An 18,774-nucleotide genomic window follows, 5' to 3' on the forward strand; every position below is an offset into this window, starting at 1 on the left:
CGTTAAGTGTAAGAGCTATAAAAATTCAGGTGGAGAGCTTGTACTTGATAGTGTCAGGGAAGAGGTGGAGAGGGCCATCTGCTGAGACAAAGAGGCTGGGAGACCGAGCAGGGCTTCTGAAGTGTGGGAGAAGTTGATAGCAGTTGTATGAGAAACACAATATGGAGTTTACAGAAGTTGTGACCATTTGGAGCTGGAGAACAGAAAGGGACCAGGACCCCATCAGCTCGGAACAAACTAGGAGCAGGGTAGAAGGCGCTGGATGATGTTGGGAGTGATGGGTATATTGGTCAGGGTTCTCCAGAGACACAGAACCAATAGGGTGTATATAGGTAAATAGAAAGGTATTTATTACAGGGGATTGGTTCACATGATTATGGAGTCTGGGAAGTCCCATGATCTTCCATCTAAAAACTGGAGGCCCTGGAAAGCAGGTGCTGTTAATTCCCAGTTAGAGTCTTGAAGACCAGAGAATGAGTTCAGATGTCTGAGGGCAGGAGATGGGTGCCCCAGCTCAAGCAGAGAGAGTGAATTCACCCTTTTGTTCTATTCAGACCCTCAACAGACTGGAAGATGCCCACCTGTATTGTAAGGGCAGATTTTCTTTACTGAGTCTATTGATTCAAATGCTAGTCTTTTCCGGAAATGCCTCACAGATACCTTGAAATGTTTTACCAGCCGTCTGAGCATTCTTTAGTCCAGTGAAATTGACACATAACCATCACAACATGTTAATAAACTAGATGGGGAAAATTCTTTCACAATGTATATGTTATCAAATCACCACAATGTAACACTTTAAATATCTTACAATTTTATATGTCAATTATACCTCAATAAAGCTGAAAAAATTAACCATCACAATTGGGTATTGAAGATGGTCTTGGGAAGGGCAGAAGGTCAGGGTCTAGTGATTCTAGGGTATGGGCTGGAAAGGGAGGTCCTTGAAGTTGGGAGGTGCTGATGAGCTTGGAGAAGGATTGGCGTGATGGTGGTGGACTGATGGGGTGGGAGAGGAAAACGCTATGGAGGTTGTAATCAGAGAGGGAGAACACAGAATTTGAGATCTTAGAGGTGGTTTGGTTCTGCATAGGAACGTGGTCTAAAGTGTGGGCTTAGGGACAGAGGGGATTGGAGATGATGCCTCTAGGAGTTGAGGATATTGAGGTCAGGGTGATTTTGAAGTTGAAGTAGGGGTGATAAGGATGTGATGGAAAGAAAAACTATAAGGGAGTTGCAGAAATTGTTAAGGAAAGAGGGAGAATGTTCTGCATGGAACTCCTTGGCCAGAGGTGAGGGAGTGAATAATATGGTGTGAAAAAAAGAAAAAGATGGTGTGACTGGATGCATGAACGTCAGAAGAAGAACTCTGTTCCAAGAGGGTGGTGAGACCCAGTCCTGGAATGGACTGTGGAGAACATGAAACAGCTTCTGGTCTCCAGGGAATGCATGGAGCACCTCCCTTTTCCAGGAGAGGGATGGAGGAGCAGCGTAGAGCTCCAATATTAGCACTATTGTTGTAGCTACTTTTATACAGGTTTTCTATCACTACTGATTCCTGTATACTCTGGCATTTAGGTGAGGAAACGGTGGACAAGTGGTTAAAAGAGGGGATTCCAAAAGAAAACATTAACTCAAAAAGATATCCGCACTCTCATGTTCACTGTAGCACTATTTACAACCAAGATATGGAAACATCCTAAGTGTTCAACAATGGGTGAATTGATAAAGAAGATGAGATATGTATATACAACGGAATATTATTCAGCCATAAAAAATGGGGAGGGGTCCCCTCGTGGCGCAGTGGTTGAGAGTCCGCCTGCCGATGCAGGGGACACGGGTTCATGCCCCGGTCCGGGAAGATCCCATATGCCACGGAGCGGCTGGGTCCGTGAGCCATGGCCGCTGGGCCCGTGAGCCATGGCTGCTGAGCCTGCGCGTCTGGAGCCTGTGCTCCGCAACGGGAGAGGCCACAGCAGTGAGAGGCCCATGTACCGCAAAAAAAAAAAAAAAAAAAAAGGGGGAAATTCTATTTTTGACAATGTGAATCAACCTTGAAGGAGGCATCATGCTAAGTGAAATAAGTCAAGAGAGAAAGACAAATACTGTATGATCTCACTTACATGTGGAATCTAAAAGAAAAACAAAACGAAATCAGAAAACTCACAGAAAAAGAAATCAGATCTGTGGTTACTAGAGGCAGGGCGTGGGAGGAGGGGCAATTGGAGGAAGGTGGTCAAAAAGTACAAACGTCCAGTTAGAAGACAAATAAATACTAGGGAGGTAATGTATTTACAATATGATGGCTATAGTTAACACTGCTATATGATATTTATGTATATATATATATAGGAAAGTTGTTAAGAGAGTGTAGCCTAAGAATTCTCATCACAAGGAGAAAACTCTTTTCCTTCTTTTCTTTTTATTGCAACCATATCAGAAGATGGACGTTGGCTGAACCTATCGTGGTAATCATTTCACAATATGTGTAAATCGAACCACTATTCTGTTCGCCTTAAACTTACACATTGATATATGTAAATTATTTCTCAATAAAACTGGGAAAAAAGGGATTCCATGGTGTCACTAACACACACTTACTCTACTCAGGCAGCTGGCACCTCTCTATAACTTTCCCGTGGCAACATCGATGTCCACGACCAGGGGGACTGAGAGGGTGTTGATGTACGGCCGTCGTAGGCAATTAATTCTTGGTGTATCGTTCCAGTCCCTATATATCCCCATGCCCATGAGCTAGCTCATGGGTTCTGTTTGCTTTTCCTTTCCCCCTTCCTGCTGTGCAGCCAGTTTGGAGTTAGCGCAGGGAACATTTTTATATTGACAAAATAAAAAGCCATTGCACTGATGGCACATACACTCCAGAAAAAAAAAAAAAGGTGCATTTCAGTGCTACATACCAGGGGTTAGTTTATTATCTGCCTTTTGGGGTCATCAAAGCAGGATTTCTTCCCTTTAGCTTAGCCAATTTTGAGCCTTTACAATTTTTGTCAGTCCACATAGATAGGTTAATTTCCAGATGATTTTTCACTACTCATCCCTAAGCTGCCTCCTTCTCCTCATTTAAATGCCAGAGTGTATAGAAAGCGTGCAGAAGGTAGTGATGCAGAGCCTGTATACATAATTGGAGCTGTAGCCTGCCACTGCACCCCTCTAGGTGGCTATTTCTCGGCTCGTTGGCTCCATCTCACCTTTCCACTCTCAGGAACTGAAATCCCCCTTGATGGAGCTTTATGTGGCAGTAATCCCTGGGATATCATGAGAACGTCCTCTGTGTCTGCCTGCCTCCCTTCAGGCTTGCCCCCTTCAACCCTTTTGCACTGTAGTGAGATCAACTTTTCTAAAGTGCAACTCCCATCCCCTCCCACCTCTGCTTAAGACCCCACAGTGGCTCTCAGTGCCCAGAGTCAAGTCCATCTTCCTTCAAAGCACATACGAGGCTCCAGCCATTTCTCCAGTTGCCGCTTTGCCTAGTTATTTGTCTGTTTTCCCCTCCAGACTGTGGTGTAAGTTTCCGGGAGGTCGGGACTGTGTCTTATTCACTGTCATTCATTGGATAGATGCATAATTAATTAATTAATTAATGAAAAGAGAAGCAGCACAAGGGCCATCGAAAACAAGTCATAGTTTAGGAAACCTTGCTGGAAAGGCTCACACTCCTTGTTAACTGCCTTTGTAGAATTAGGAATTGTCACTCGCCTTATGGTAGGAGCTACTCCTGTGTTCAGTGACCATCATTTTTAGCTAAAAACCAGAACTCATGGTTTGACAGGATTTTTGCTTTGCTTCCAGATAGGAGAGGTGGTCTGAGAAATGCAGTTTGGATGCTGATTATTGGAGTACTTCAATGAGTTATGGGGATAATGACATAGAAGATGAAATGTTAAAACTAGCCTGTTTTGGGGGGGGGGAAGAAAAAAAAAGCTAGTCTAGCAAATCCAGGACTTATGATCACAGGTCTTAAGGATAGCAGAGCAATTGGCATCTAAACTGTACGACCTGGTGTTACTGCAGACCGTCTTGTACAACTTTGGACCCTTCCAATGTTTAGTGGTGTGCGTCGAACATGGTAGGTCATTGGTAGATGTTTGTTGATGTTGAAGAGGGAGTAAGTCAGTCATCTCCTCTGTGTTGCACATAATTGCTCAGGGGAACGGAGACAGAATACTCAGGAACATCTAGACACTCTTCACAACAGAGCAATTACCACCTGAGTCCATTCACCGTGATTTGCCCTGGGTTTCCCTCAGAGAACAGCTCATCCAATCAACAGTTTATTTATTTATTTAGAAATTGATTGATTGATTGACTTTTGGCTGTGTTGGGTCCTTGTTGCTGCGGGTGGGCCCTCTCTAGCTGCAGCGAGTGGGGGTCACTCTTCATTGAGGTGCATGGTCCTCTCATTGCGGCGGCTTCTCTTGTTGTGGAGCACGGGCTCTAGGCGCACGGGCTTCAGTAGTTGTAGCACGCGGGCTCAGTAGTTGTGGTGCACAGGTTTAGTTGCTCCACGGCATGTGGGATCTTCCCAGACCAGGGCTCAAACCCGTGACTCCTAACCACTTCGCCACCAGGGAAGCCCAAAAGTTTATTTAAAATGACTATAACTTCAACACACCTTGTCTTGCAATCACTAAGGAAAATGGGCCAAGCTGGTAAATTTCAAGTCCCATTCATATGGATCTTTATGATCCTCCAGCCGTACTCATCCAGATATGTTTTTCCATCAATTGTGGGAAATTCCTTCTAAGCAAAGGGACTGTGAAAATAGATAGGGAAAGCCAATTGAATTCTCTTTGCTGAAAGTAATAAAAATGGGAATAGAGAGAAATGAAGATGGGGGCATCCTGAAGGATCATTAGGTCTGCCTCTTCTGCATCCTTGATGAATAGCTACTGCGTGTCAACCCACAGCAGGCGCAGTAAGTGGGTAGGATCCCTGCACAGCAAGTTAATCCATATGCAAACACGGTGACCCCAATTGCTTTGCAATAGAGAACCACATGGCCTGTGCCCTTAAAATACATCATTTGGGCAGCTGCCAGTGGGCTAATTTATCCCAGCTGGCCAGAAACAGCCCTGAGATCATCAGCGCTTTTGTTAAGTGGGAGAGAGGGGTAGAGGAATCGAGATATTCCTGGGCACCAAGCATTCATTAGCCACCTGGCCTCCCTAAATTATGAGCCTGCCATGATTTTCCCAGTGCTTCGACTGAAATTTTAATATTTGGAATGTATTAATAACTCGGAACATGTCATTTCCTAAATAAGCAGTGCCCTTCTGGACTCATTGCAGAAGGGAGCCCAGAGAATGGTTAAATGGCACAGATATTGGCTACCCAGTGAAATGAGCAGTGTGGAGGTGACCCTGGAAGTTCTATCCAGGGCAGCAAATACAAACAGATGCGACGTATGAATGGACCTCTGGGTTGATACCCCTGATTTCTATTCATTTGTTCTATTCATATAGCATCTTAACAGGACCAACCTGAGGAGAAATGGTGAAACAGATGATAATAGCAGCTAACAATTCTAGAGCACTTATTCTGCACAATCACCATGCCGTGCAGCTTATACCACGGACTCTTCAGAGCAACTCCATGGGACGCTGTTACCATCCCTTGGGGATGTATGCTTCACAATGGCAGGGACGTGGCCTGTCTTGTGTAACTTTTTATCCCCAGCACCTACAACCATTCCTGGCATACAGTAGCAACTCAATAAAATATTTGGTGGATGAACAGTTAAGTCTTCATTTTAGAGGAGGCGGTTAGTGACCCATCCAAGTTGTCCAGCTCTAGAAAGTGACAGAGCCAGGATTCACACCTTACTCACCGTCCTCAAGCATCCCCTTATTCTGGGTGCTCAGAGTCCCATCAGCCTCTCCTTTAGGTCTGTTTCTCTTAGTGCTCTGTTCTCCAGTGCTCTGCCATTCATATGTTGAAGCTCTGGCCCCCATGGGATGGTATTTGGAACTGGGCCTTTGGCAGGTAATTTGGTTTGGATGAGGTCATGAGGGTGGGGTCCCGTGATGGGATTAGTGCCTTTATAAGAAGAGGAAGAGACATCAGAGCTCACTCTCTCCACCTTGTGAGGACACAGTGAGAGGGCATTCACCTGCAAGGCAGTAAGAGGGCCCTCACCAGGAACAGAATCTGCCAGCAGCTTGATCTAGGACTTCCCAGCCTCCAGAAGTACGAGAAATAAGTGCCTGTTGTTTAAGCCACCCAGTCTGTGGTATTTTGTTATGACAGCCTGAACAGATTAAGACAACCCTTCAGGTACACTCATCAACATTTACCTGTCCTGTGTCCCACTCATTTAAGGCTCTGTTCTCCACCATTCAGCAACAGTTGGTGACACGATCAGCTTCCTGCCTCCCCTTCCTGCCCTCTCACCCCTCCAACATCTGTGTCATACATCAGAGTTTACAGACAGTTCACATACGTGAGCTCACATGATACTCAAACACAACTTGTGAAAGAGGCAGCACAGTCATTATTATCCCCATTTTACAGATAAATAAACTGAGGCTTAGCAGGATCAAGTGACTCCCTGTGGCCATGCAACAAAGACTAGGACTCAGTTCTCTGACTCCCTAGCCCAGTGCCCCTTCCCCAGTACCACATTGTGGATGATGTCATAATGTGTCATTCATTCAAGAGGAGGTCGCCTCATAACTGGAGGCTGATGGAGAGGATGTCAACTTAAACGAATGACCCTCCTATGGCAGCATTTTGGGCAGGTGAGCTCAGATTTGGGGTACCTCAAAGGATTCTGAATTAGCAGGTGTCTGTCTTTCCTACACCTAAGCCTGAGGCAGGATCATTCCCCTGAAAATCTCCCAAAACCTGGCAAACAAGTTCACTTGCCTAACCTGCATATCTGATTGACCTTCAAGCTCTGACTGACCATTCTTTTTTTTTTGTAAATTTTATTTATTTATTTTTATTTTTGGCTGCGTTGGGTCTTCGTTGTTGCGAGCAGGCTTTCTATAGTTGTAGCGAGCGAAGGCTACTCTTTGTTGTGGTGCACGAGCTTCTCATTGCTGTGGCATCTCTTGTGGAGCATGGGCTCTAGGCACACGAACTTTAGTAGTTGCAGCATGTGGGCTCAGTAGCTGTGACTCATGGGCTCTAGAGCGCAGGCTCAGTAGTTGTGGCACATGAGTTTAGTTACTCTGCAGCATGTGGGATCTTCCTGGATCAGGGCTCGAACCCATGTCCCCTGCTTTGGCAGGTGGATTATTAACCACTGCGCCACCAGGGAAGCCCAAGCTCTGACCGTTCTGTCACCTGTGTTGGCCCCTTCTGACCATCCCCATCACACCTGCCCTACATACTTCAGAGCCTCACCCTGTCCTGCTGGGACTCTTGCTGGGGTCTCCTAACTGGACCCCTGCTACTCCTCTACCCTGTCCAGGCCACCTCTCATGTTGGGGACAAAGTGATCTGCCTGAATAACAAATCCAGTGACCTCATCCTCCTGCTTAAAAACCTGTGCTTGAAGACTATAAAAGGTAGATGTGGCTGACTTTAAAAAAGGAAAGATGGGCTTCCCTGGTGGCGCAGTGGTTGAGAGTCTGCCTGCTAATGCAGGGGACGCGGGTTCGGGCCCTGGGCTGGGAGGATCCCACATGCCGCGAGGCCCGTGAGCCACGCTACTGAGCCTGCGCATTTGGAGCCTGTGCGCCGCAACGGGAGAGGCCGCGATAGTGAGAGGCCTGCGCACCGCGATGAAGAGTGGCCCCCGCTTGCCACAACTAGAGAAAGCCCTCGCACAGAAAAGAAGACCCAACACAGCAAAAATAAATAAATAAATTAATAAACTCCTACCCCCAACGTCTTCTTTAAAAAAAAAAAAAAAAGATAAATGCACCCCAATGTTCATAGCAGCGCTATATACAATAGCCAAGACATGGAAACCACCTAAATGTCCATCGACAGATGAATGGATAAAGCAGATGTGGTATATATGCACAATGGAATACTACGCAGCCATAAAAAAGAATGAAATAATGCCATTTGCAGCAACACGGATGGACCTGGAGATTATCATGCTATCTGAAGTAAAACAGAAAGAGAAAGACAAACACCATATGATATCACTTATATGTGGAATCTAAACTATGACACAAATGAACTTATTTACAAAACAGAAACAGACTCACAACAGAAAAGAAGACCCAACACAGCAAAAATAAATAAATAAATTAATAAACTCCTACCCCCAACGTCTTCTTTAAAAAAAAAAAAAAAGGAAAGGTAACAAAAATTTAAAAACTTTCTTTGGGGGGAAGAGTTGAAAATTGCTTAACTCTTTAAAAAAAAAACCTGCCTTTTTACTTTCTTTTGGAAAGTACACTCACTGAGAGCAGAGTTTTATTAATTTATGACACGAAGTGATTAGACACCTAAATGCTAAGTAATATGTGGATGAAAAACCACACCTGATGTGAATTCTACTAAAGACTTGGATCTGTTGTATGTCATAAAATTCAACACAGAATCCACTTGCACCAGCTTTATCTTTTAAAGAGTATACCGATTTTTGACTCCAAGGAACGAATCCAAAAGAAGGAAAAGTCAATAAAGTCAATAAAAATGAAGATGATCATTGTGGAGTAATTTATAATACACAACTAGAAACAACCGAAGAGTTGTTAAGTAAATTACATTGTGTCAATTTGATGGGTTATCATGCAGTCACTAAAACTTAGAATCAGGCAGACTGTGTAGCTACAGAAAATGCTTATGATATAATGTTAAGCACACAAAGTGGAATAGCAAATTGCATGTATACCTCATTACAACCCTAAAAATCATGTTTACATGTGGCAAGGAGTAGCAGGAAGCAAGGAGAATGAAAACAGATGATTAATTCAGCTCGTGGAATTGTAAGAGATTCCTCTGCTTTTGGCATTTGTGTGCTGTTTTTCATGTTGTTTGTGCAGTTTCAAAAGGATGCTGTTCCGCCCTTTGGGGAACCGCTTTCGAGACTGTCAGTCCCAGGAAAGCATATAAACAGCGACAAGAACTGCAATTCCTGAATATACGTTACTACGGAGTCTCTCCTGTGGGCCTGGCTCTGCTGGTGGGAATACACTGGTCCAACCTGATCGTGGCTGTTTGCACAACTGTTCCCAAATAGAACGTTGCTGCAGAAACGCAAACACTGGAAGAATATTTACAAGTAAATGTGATCATAGCCATGGCCATTTACCATCTTTTCTTTTTTTTTTTTTTCATTTAAAAACAACTCAAGTACAGGCTGGGAAACTGGACTGCTGTGGAGGGATTATTGACTGGGGTAAAAGTTTGAACTAGATGATCTGGAAGTCTCGCTGAATCTACGAGCCTCACCCATCATCCGTGTGACGTTTATACACATGTGGCCAAGGCTCTTCGTTGTTCACAGGCCTTCTCCTGCTCCAGGCATACGTGGTACATCGCTAAGGAGCAGGACACTGGGAATGGCTAGGCCAGGCTCTGCGGTCAGGTAACCCTGGGAGCAAATCCCAGTTCTCCCAGTGACAAGCTTTGTGACTGTGGCTGAATGACTTTGATCTCTCTGAACCTCCCTTTGTTCATCTGTACAACTGGGACATCAAAACTTATCCCTGAAGGAGTGTAAATTGGTGCAGCCACTATGGTTAACAGTATGGAGGTTCTTCAAAAAACTAAAAATAGAGTTGCCATACGATCCAGCAATCCCACTCCTGGGCGTATACCCAGACAAAACTATAACTCAAGAAGATACATGCACCATTATGTTCATAGCAGCACTATTCACAATAGCTAAAACATGGAAGCAACCTAAATATCCATCAAAAGATGAATAGATAAAGAAGATGTGGTATATATATATACAATGGAATATTACTCAGCCATAAAAAGGAATGAAATAATGCCATTTGCAGCAACATGGTTGGACCTAGAGATTATCATACTAAGTGAAGTAAATCAGACAGAGAAAGACAAATGCCATATGATATCACTTATATGTGGAATCTAAAATATGACACAAATGAACCTATCTATGAAACAGAAACAGAATCACAGAGAAAAGACTTGTGGTTGCCAAGGGTGAGGAGAGGTGGGGGAAGGATGCATTGGGAGTTTGGGGTTAGCAGATGCAAACTGTTCTATATAGGATGTATAAACAACAAGGTCCTACTGGATAGCACAGGGAACTATATTCAATATCCTGTGATAGGGGCTTCCCTGGTGGCGCAGTGGTTAAGAATCCGCCTGCCAATGCAGGGGACACGGGTTCAAGCCCTGGTCTGGGAAGATCCCACATGCTGCGGAACAACCAAGACCGTGCGCCGCAGCTACTGAGCCTGCACTCTAGAGTCCGCGAGCCACAGCTACTGAAACCCACGCCTAGAGCCTGTGCTCCGCAACAAGAGAAGCCACCGCAATGAGAAGACCACGCACCGCAACAAAGAGTAGTCCCCGCTCGCCACAACTAGAGAAAGCCTGCATTGCAGCAACAAAGACCCGATGCAGCCAAAAATAAATCAATAAATTTAAAAGAAAGAAAAAAAATATCCTGTGATAAACCATAATGGAAGAGAATATGAAAAAGAATGTATATATATGTAAAACTGAATCACTCTGATGTGCAGCAGAAATTAACACAACATTGTAAATCAACTATACTTCAATAACATAAATTCTAAAAAACGACCTATCCCTGAAGGTTGTTGAGAGCATGGAGAGGAACAGGCGTGTAGTAGGTGCTAAATTAAATGGAGACACACGATAGTGACCCAGGAGCAAGCTGATGGGCTTACACACACGGAAGCACAGGAGAAGTGAGTTTTAAGTAGGGATTTCAAGGAGCATATCAAGTGCACGAGCAACAGAAAACTGCTGCTAACATATGCTGCGACGTAAAGTTGGGAGTCACTGCCGATTCACAGATGGCGAAGATCCCGTTTCTCCTGGGAGCAGCTGTACCAAAAACAAACGTGAGCAATCGAGAGGCTCCTAACTTCTCATTTAATTGAAAAAAAAAAAAATCAAATGCAAAATCTGAGAATCACCATAGGCACCTGCTCTACCTTCCCTGAGTCGAGATACTGTCTGCAGCCACAAGATCAGCCTTTCATGCTGCAATTCAAAGAGTAGCTTCCCTAATAAGCTGGCTTCTCAGACTTACACCAGCTACACATGTCATGTGAGCTACTTTCTGTTTTAAATCCCTAGCGATTCTCTTGGGACCAAGATTTCCATTGACATTGAGATTCGGCATTGAATTCAAAGATTCTTTACATAGTTACACAAGAATTCCATAAACGAAAACAGAAAAACTTGGGACTTTTTCATCCCAATATTAAGTTTTTCTCTTCTCACCCAGCCTTCACGTTGTTTAGGAAAATAAGAATGTTGAAAGGAGAGTAGTTCTTAATGTTTTGTACAAAACTTAAAAAGCAATCAGCTAATTTGATGTCTCAAAGCGGACCTTGAGCACCCAAGAAACTTCTAATATTTCAGGAATGTGGAAACTGAGCGAATGAGCATGTTGCATGAAAAGATTAAATACACGGTAAATACATGGTATTTTCAGAGTCATCACAAACCCCCCCGGGTATGTATGGCAGCTCAAGACTGGTTTTATGAAACCCACTGAGCCAAGTTTTGTGCTGAAGCCAGATCTGTGAAGGGAGCTGGACAGAGGCTCTATTCATAGCACTTGGGGATTTTTGTGGAAACAGCTTACAGATTTTCTGACAACCTGGTCTTTCAATTCAGATGAATGAAACGCTATTGTTTGGTCATGAGGAACTTTAATTAAAAAAGTTGTCACCAGAGCTGTTTCTCATGGGGTGCATGTGTGTGGAAATGACAGTCTAAATTTTGCTTGAAAAATGAAATTAGACACCAAAATCAATGCCAAAATAAGGTTAACTTTGAGAGAGAAAATAAGGAAAGTGATAGAATGCCAAGTTAAGGCTAATAACTTTGGGGCTTTGTTTGTAGATACACTGTCTCCCACACTGGACCCCAATTTAGATTACTCTAAAGAAGGAGTGTCTAGGGTACACAGGACAGCTGGGCATTTTGTAGATGGCCGCTTGAGTATCGTGTTGTTTGAAACTACCTTACTTAGTCCTTTTCATTTCGAGTATGTTGGTCTGGTTCAGGTCTTAGTGGTGGCATTCCAAGACACGCTTAGCTGTTCTTAAGCCATGGATGTTCTTAGCTGGATCTAAAATGCCAAATATTGTGCTCTATAAGGGCATGTTAAGACTTCTACAGTTTCCCAGGCATCTTCCATTTGTAAATCAGTTTAAATTGACTGCTGGGTAGACTATTGCTCCAATATCCCCTGAGCTGAGCTGAAAGAGTCAACATAGAACCCAAGGATGCTAAACCTCTCAAAACATCTGGCTCAACAATTGCCAGTTAAAGAGGAAGCAGAATTATTTCTCCATCTTCTTCAAGGGCAGATGGCTTAGGAGAAAGTGCAGTGGATTTGTACTTGATAGAGCTGGGTTTGAACTCAAGTGGAAAGAGGGTGAGATTTGGAATTTGAGACGTGGGTCTTATATGGACCAATGTTAGCAACTGTGAAGACCTTCTCACCCCTCAGAGCCTCAGTTTATCTCTGAGAAATGAACCTATCAGTAACATTATTCTCACAGGACTGTTAGGAGGGTTCCATGGAATATGATGTACTTGAAAGTGCTTTGTGTCTTCTAAAGTACTGTACTAATTTAGCCATTATTCTTACTAATTGTGGGACCTTGAGCCAACCTCTTAACTTTCCTGAGCCTTGGTTTCCTTCTTTGTAAAATGGGGAAGAGTAATAGCAGGCCTGTCCACTCCATAAAGTTATCTTAAAGTTCAAAATGAAATAACGTGAAAACCTGGGTAAATGGCAAAATACTTTTTTAGTAATTTAGAAAAAGTAATTTAAAAATATTCAAGTGAAATGCCTTGAGTGTTGTCCATTGGGGGATGATTGAATGATTGCTGTTCCTTGTTGAATGTTGCCATTTGTTTAGTTTGCTATACAGGTGATTCCCAAGATTCTAATAATCCCTTAAGTAGTCAACAGCATAATTGTAACTTGGTGGCTTAAGAAAATAATGTTCTCGGGCTTCCCTGGTGGCGCAGTGGTTAAGAATCCGCCTGCCAATGCAGGGGACACGGGTTCGAGCCCCGGTCGGGGAAGATCCCACATGCCGTGGAGCGGCTGGGCCCGTGAGCCATGGCCGCTGAGCCTGCACTCTAGAGCTCGCGAGCCACAACTACTGAAGCCCGCATGCCACAACTACTGAAGCCCGCGCGCCTAGAGCCCGTGCTCCGCAACAAGAGAAGCCACCGCAATGAGAAGCCTGCGCACCGCAACAAAGAGTAGCCCCCGCTCGCCGCAACGAGAGAAAGCCCGCGCGCAGCAACGAAGACCCAATGCAGCCAAAAATAAAATAAATAAAAAAAATTTTTTTTTTTAATTTTTTTAAAAAAAAGAAAGTGAATAATGTTCTCACGTTACCAAAAAGTTATTTTCAGTACTTCACAGGACAACCTCCTCTTGAAAGCTGGCCCATCATTGTACCCTCCTTTTCTCCTTTTGGTAGATATAAACCCCGTTTTCTAATCTCTCTATTGTCTGCTTCAGCAATATATAGCTGGCACATATTGGCCTGGAGCCAACTCGAATTCCCTCATTGCTCTTTTCACCCTTTGAGAATTGGAAGAGATGATTTCTGCTAGCGGTTGGGCACTGCTTATGCAGAATCCTTGCGGAGCAGGATGGGAGTATTAGAGACACTATGGAAACAGACACATTCAGACCACCTCGATGGACAGGCAGAACTTAAGCAATTGCATAAAATGTGCATTTTTGAAGAAAGTCCTCTTCTTGCTGTGCAGTAACAATGTAGCCTTTGAGGCATTTTATGAGCTTTTTCCATGCTTTTCAGTGCTGGTGTATACTAGTGTTCCATAGTAGCCAACATGTCTTGAAAGTTTCTGTCATTGCCTTTATCTGGAGAGGGTTGGCTTGGCCCAGCTGAATATATACTCTTCCTTTAGAATAAAGTCCAAAGACAGACACAGTTGACATTATCTTTGCAATTTCAAATAAAACGTTCCTTGGTGAAAGGCGGTCTTGCTCCTCTCCCAAGATCTATCAATACTGGCTGCCAAGCTGGTCTTTGCATTTCACAGAGAACGCGAGGGACAAACATTTGTACTTTTCTCCGTCCCTGCAAAGTCCTTCCTTAGCAGGTCCCCACTTCATCAAACAGGACAAAAAAGATTTTTCTTTTCTAGGGGATTTCGACTTCCAAGGACCTACTGGGAGGTTAAAAGGCCATATAAGCTGATGTAACAGACCCAAGGACTGATCTATTCTTCACATTTCTCCCAAATGAAAAGCAGAAAATGACCAATTTAGTTAAAACTTGAGAATGTGAAGTAGTACAAAGGACTAAGTCTTTCTGAAAAGTAAAATAACCACCATAAAAACAAATAATAAGAGTTGTTAGCAGCTACCCAAGTAGTGAGAGCAAGGGATGGCACAGGTAATGATCTGTGTGTGTGCTGGGCTTAACAGATACACACTACTGTATATAACATAGGTAAACAACAGGGACCTACTATATGGCACGGGGAACTATACTCAATGTCTTGTAATAACCTATAATGGAAAAGAATTTGAAAAAGAATAGATAGAAAGATAGATAGATAGATATGTGTAACTGAATCACTTTGCAGTACACCTGAAACTAACACAACATTGCAAATTAACTATACTTCAATTAAAAAAAAAGAATCTTGGAACAGTGGCATGGAGTTGGGGGGAGTGGAGATTTTCAACACAATAATAAAGCCCACTAAAAGTTGGGAAAAAAAAGATGCGTGTGTGTGTGTGTGTGTGTGTGTGTGTGTGTGTGTACATATACACAGTTGGCATTAACAGACAAGATGCAGAAGAATGTAATGGTTAGGAGGACAGACTGTCTTGGGTTGAGTCACAGGTCCCAAAGTTACTTCTTTGAGTCTTAATGTTTTCATCTGCGAGTGAGAAAGATAACAGTGCCTCCTTCATAGGATTGCCATGAAGATTAAATGAGATATAGGGAATAGGAAACACAACAAGTACTTGGCATAGAGCAAGCCCTTGGTAAGTACTGTTATTTTATTATTCCCATGTATTCCCTGTGAATGTAAACAGTGTAAAGATGAGATGAACAGTCACCCAGTGTTTTTTGGGTTTTGAGATTGGGCTTTCTGTCACCTACAGCCTCATAAAAGGGAAATGTGTATCCTTTAGTTCTAAAAATTTTTCTTGTCCTTTTTGGAAGTCAATTTCTTTCCCTATGTCTTCACTTTTTGGGATATCTTCTGAATGATCGTTCATTTAAAAAAAATTTCCCATTAAAAAATTCTAATTTCTGTGAATTTTTCACATCTTTATCTTCCACTTCTTTTATTCTGCTGTCATATGTCTTCTCAAAGGATGCTTAAAAACAGCATTTTAGTCTAGTTTCATTGATGTAATACCTTTCTTTATATCTAAGAGGATATGAATTACAGTTTTAAAAAAATTTATTTATTTATTTGAATTTTTGAATTACAATTTTTAAGGAATTCTTCTTCTATTCCCTGCATTGTCTTTATTTCTTCCTGGTTTCTTTGTCCTGTGTATTGGTTTTGGACTCTCTTTTCCTGTAGTGGTTTTCTTCACTTGTCTGGGATCCTTGGCTGTCATTGCCACTTAAGTGTGAGGTCTTGAGAAGCTGAATGGGAGCTCCGTGTGCATGAGAAGGGCTATGGGTTGGGGTGGAAGATGGACGGGGACACTTGGCTTTTTGTTGGGGACACCCACATGTTTTTATCTGGGAGGGAGTCTTTCCCTTGGGCCCATCAGTTTTCTCAGAGAGGAATCCTCTGTGTACTCTTGTCTTGAGAATTTCAATTTAGTTCCAGCATTTGGGGAGCAAGAAGGGAAGGGGCAGGAGGTTCTGTCCATACAGCTTGCAGTATCTTCTTCAATTTTCCTCTTTTAGATGCATCTCACCTTGCCCTCACCTGTGCCTAAGCCACAGACTCCTGCCACTGTCTCGGTTATCCTCCCAGAATGAACCTAGTTTTCTGCCTGGCGGGGGAAGAGCTGTTGCCTGGCTGCATGGATGGGGCAGGCACCCGGGGCATGAACTGCTTCTTACATAGACTTCCAATCAGTCATCCTCTTCTTTGCAACGCTACTTTGTACCTCTGTCTTCAGGGGTACATAATATTACTAACTCCTGAGTCTTCCTGGGGTCCTGGGGTACAATAGGCTTGCCTCTGATTGCCTTCCCAGCAGGCACTTAGACTCAACTATGTTTTTTGATTCTCCATGTAGTTTCCATGTTACAGAATGTTATTGATATTTCTCGTCTGCTGTTGGCTCTTCTCCTGTTTTTTTTTATATTTTTAGCTGTTTAATTATTATTATTTTTTTAGTGTAATTTTATTTATTTATTTTTGGCTGCATTGGGTCTTCGTTGCTGCGCGCGGGCTTTCTCTAGGCGCGGCAAGTGGGGCTACTCTTCTTTGAGGTGTGAGGCTTCTCATTGCGGAGGCTTCTCTTGTGGAGCACGGGCTCTAGGCACGCGGGCTCGGTAGTTGTGACTCACAGGCTCTAGAGCACAGGCTCAGTAGTTGTGGCGCATGGGAATAGTTGCTCTGGGGCATGTGGGATCTTCCCAGACCAGGGATCGAACCTGTGTCCCCTGCATTGGCAGGCAGATTCTTAACCACTGCGCCACCAGGGAAGTCCCTCTTTAACTCTTTTGCTGTCATTTTATCAGGCTTTAGGAGGAAGTGGAGATAAACACCTGTGTTTATGTCATCAGAAGTCCACCGAGGGAGTTTTAACAATATCCCAGCACCCAGGCCCTGTCTCAAGATTCCCATGTGGAGGCCTGGGGTGGGATCGGGGCGTTCCTACATTTTAAGGGCTCCCAGTAGGGTGATGAGGTGAGCCGACTTGGTGGCTCCCTGAGCCCCGTGGAGTGTGGTTTTCGGCGATTTTCTCATGCGCACTTGACTTCTCTCCTTCTTGCTAGAAGCACAGCAGTAGGAAAAAGCTAATTGGCCCCTTTCTATGTACCTAGTACTGCGTTAAAGATTCTGTCAGTTGCGGATGATAGAATCAAGCAGTTTGGCCAAGAATTTTTGGCTGATACCAATAAATGGTGGAAAAGGTAGGGACTGAAGCACTGTACAGGCTGCCCTGGTCTCTCATTAATTAGTTTTTCTGGGTTGATGTGATTCTTCACGAGGCTAGAACCCTTTCGACTGTCAGACTTGGTCTTACGTCTCAACAGATCCAAGTTTAGAAAGGAGGGGTCTCTCCCTCCAGCCCCACTATTCCCATCCCAGTTCAAGTGTGGACAATGCTGGGGAAGGGCCCGGGATGGCTGGCTTGGGTCAGGTTTTTACCTCCTGATCAATGGTGATAGTGGGTATTGTAAGAAGATGACGATGGCGGCTTCAGACCTTGTAGTGAAGGAGGAGGGGGAGGGATGGTCCTTCTAATGGAAAAGGGAGAGAGGGTTGTTCTCAAAAGAAGGGAGGAGTGCTGGGTAAAAGGAAAAATAGATCCATTACAGTCCACACCGTTGGCTATTCAGTACCTGAGTATGAGTGTACACGTGCATGTGTACGCATACACACTCTCTCTCTCTCTCTCTCTCTCCCCGTCTGAGATCTTTCCCAAAATGCAATTATCTTGTGCAAAACCGCAAACAGGCTTACCTCCTCAGCCTTTAGAAATGTTCGAAAGTCACTTCCAAATTCCACAATTCCACATCTTTTGTGATGTCCATTCCTTTTCGTCAGCTCCGGATATAGCTTCTTATGATCCTGTCATTTACAGGCAACATGAACATTTAATTTTTCTCAACTTACCCAAGTTCCCAAGGCTCTAGTCTCAGTGGGCTGAGTCCCCAGACATGGCAGGTAATCGATGAACAAACAGCTTAACTGATTCTTACCAAAGAGAGAATGAAGGGATAATATTACCAACTGCCTTCCCTTTGCTGTTCTGGTTGCCTGTTGCTGGGCAACAAACCACCCCCAAACAGTGGTTAAAACAATAACAATCCCATTTTTTTTTTTTTTTTTGCTCATGATTCTGGGGGTTGACTGGGCTCAGTGAGGCCGTCCTGGCTCGTGGTCTCAGATAGTGGTTGGGGCTGGGGTCCTCTCAAAGTAATCTTTATCCCCTAAAGGGCTCCCCGTGCAACTCTCTCTCCTCGTGGTCTCTCTGTACGGCGGTCTCAGGGATCTAAATCTCTTATATTGGCAACTGAAGGCTCCCAGGGCGACTGTCCCAAGAGAAACTGGCAGAAGCCCTGTGGCTCTTTTCCTCCTAAGCTCAGAAATCCTACACTGTCATTCCCACCACATTCTTTTCATTGAGGCAGTCACGAAGTCTTGCCCAGTGTCAGAGGGGAGGGGACAGATTTCTCCTCTTGATGGAAGGCGTGTCAAGAATTTACAAACGGTATTTATTTTTCTCTTTCTGACTTACTTCACTCTGTATGACAGACAGACTCCACCTCACTACAAATAACTCAATTTTGTTTCTTTTTATGGCTGAGTAATATTCCATTGTATATATGTGCCACATCTTCTTTATCCATTCATCTGTCGATGGACACTTAGGTTGCTTCCACGTCCCGGCTACTGTAAATAAAGCTGCAATGAACATTGTGGTACATGACTCTTTTTGAATTATGGTTTTCTCAGGGT

The sequence above is a fragment of the Physeter macrocephalus genome, chromosome 13 (assembly GCF_002837175.3).
Source record: "Physeter macrocephalus isolate SW-GA chromosome 13, ASM283717v5, whole genome shotgun sequence".
Classification (NCBI taxonomy): domain Eukaryota; kingdom Metazoa; phylum Chordata; class Mammalia; order Artiodactyla; family Physeteridae; genus Physeter; species Physeter macrocephalus.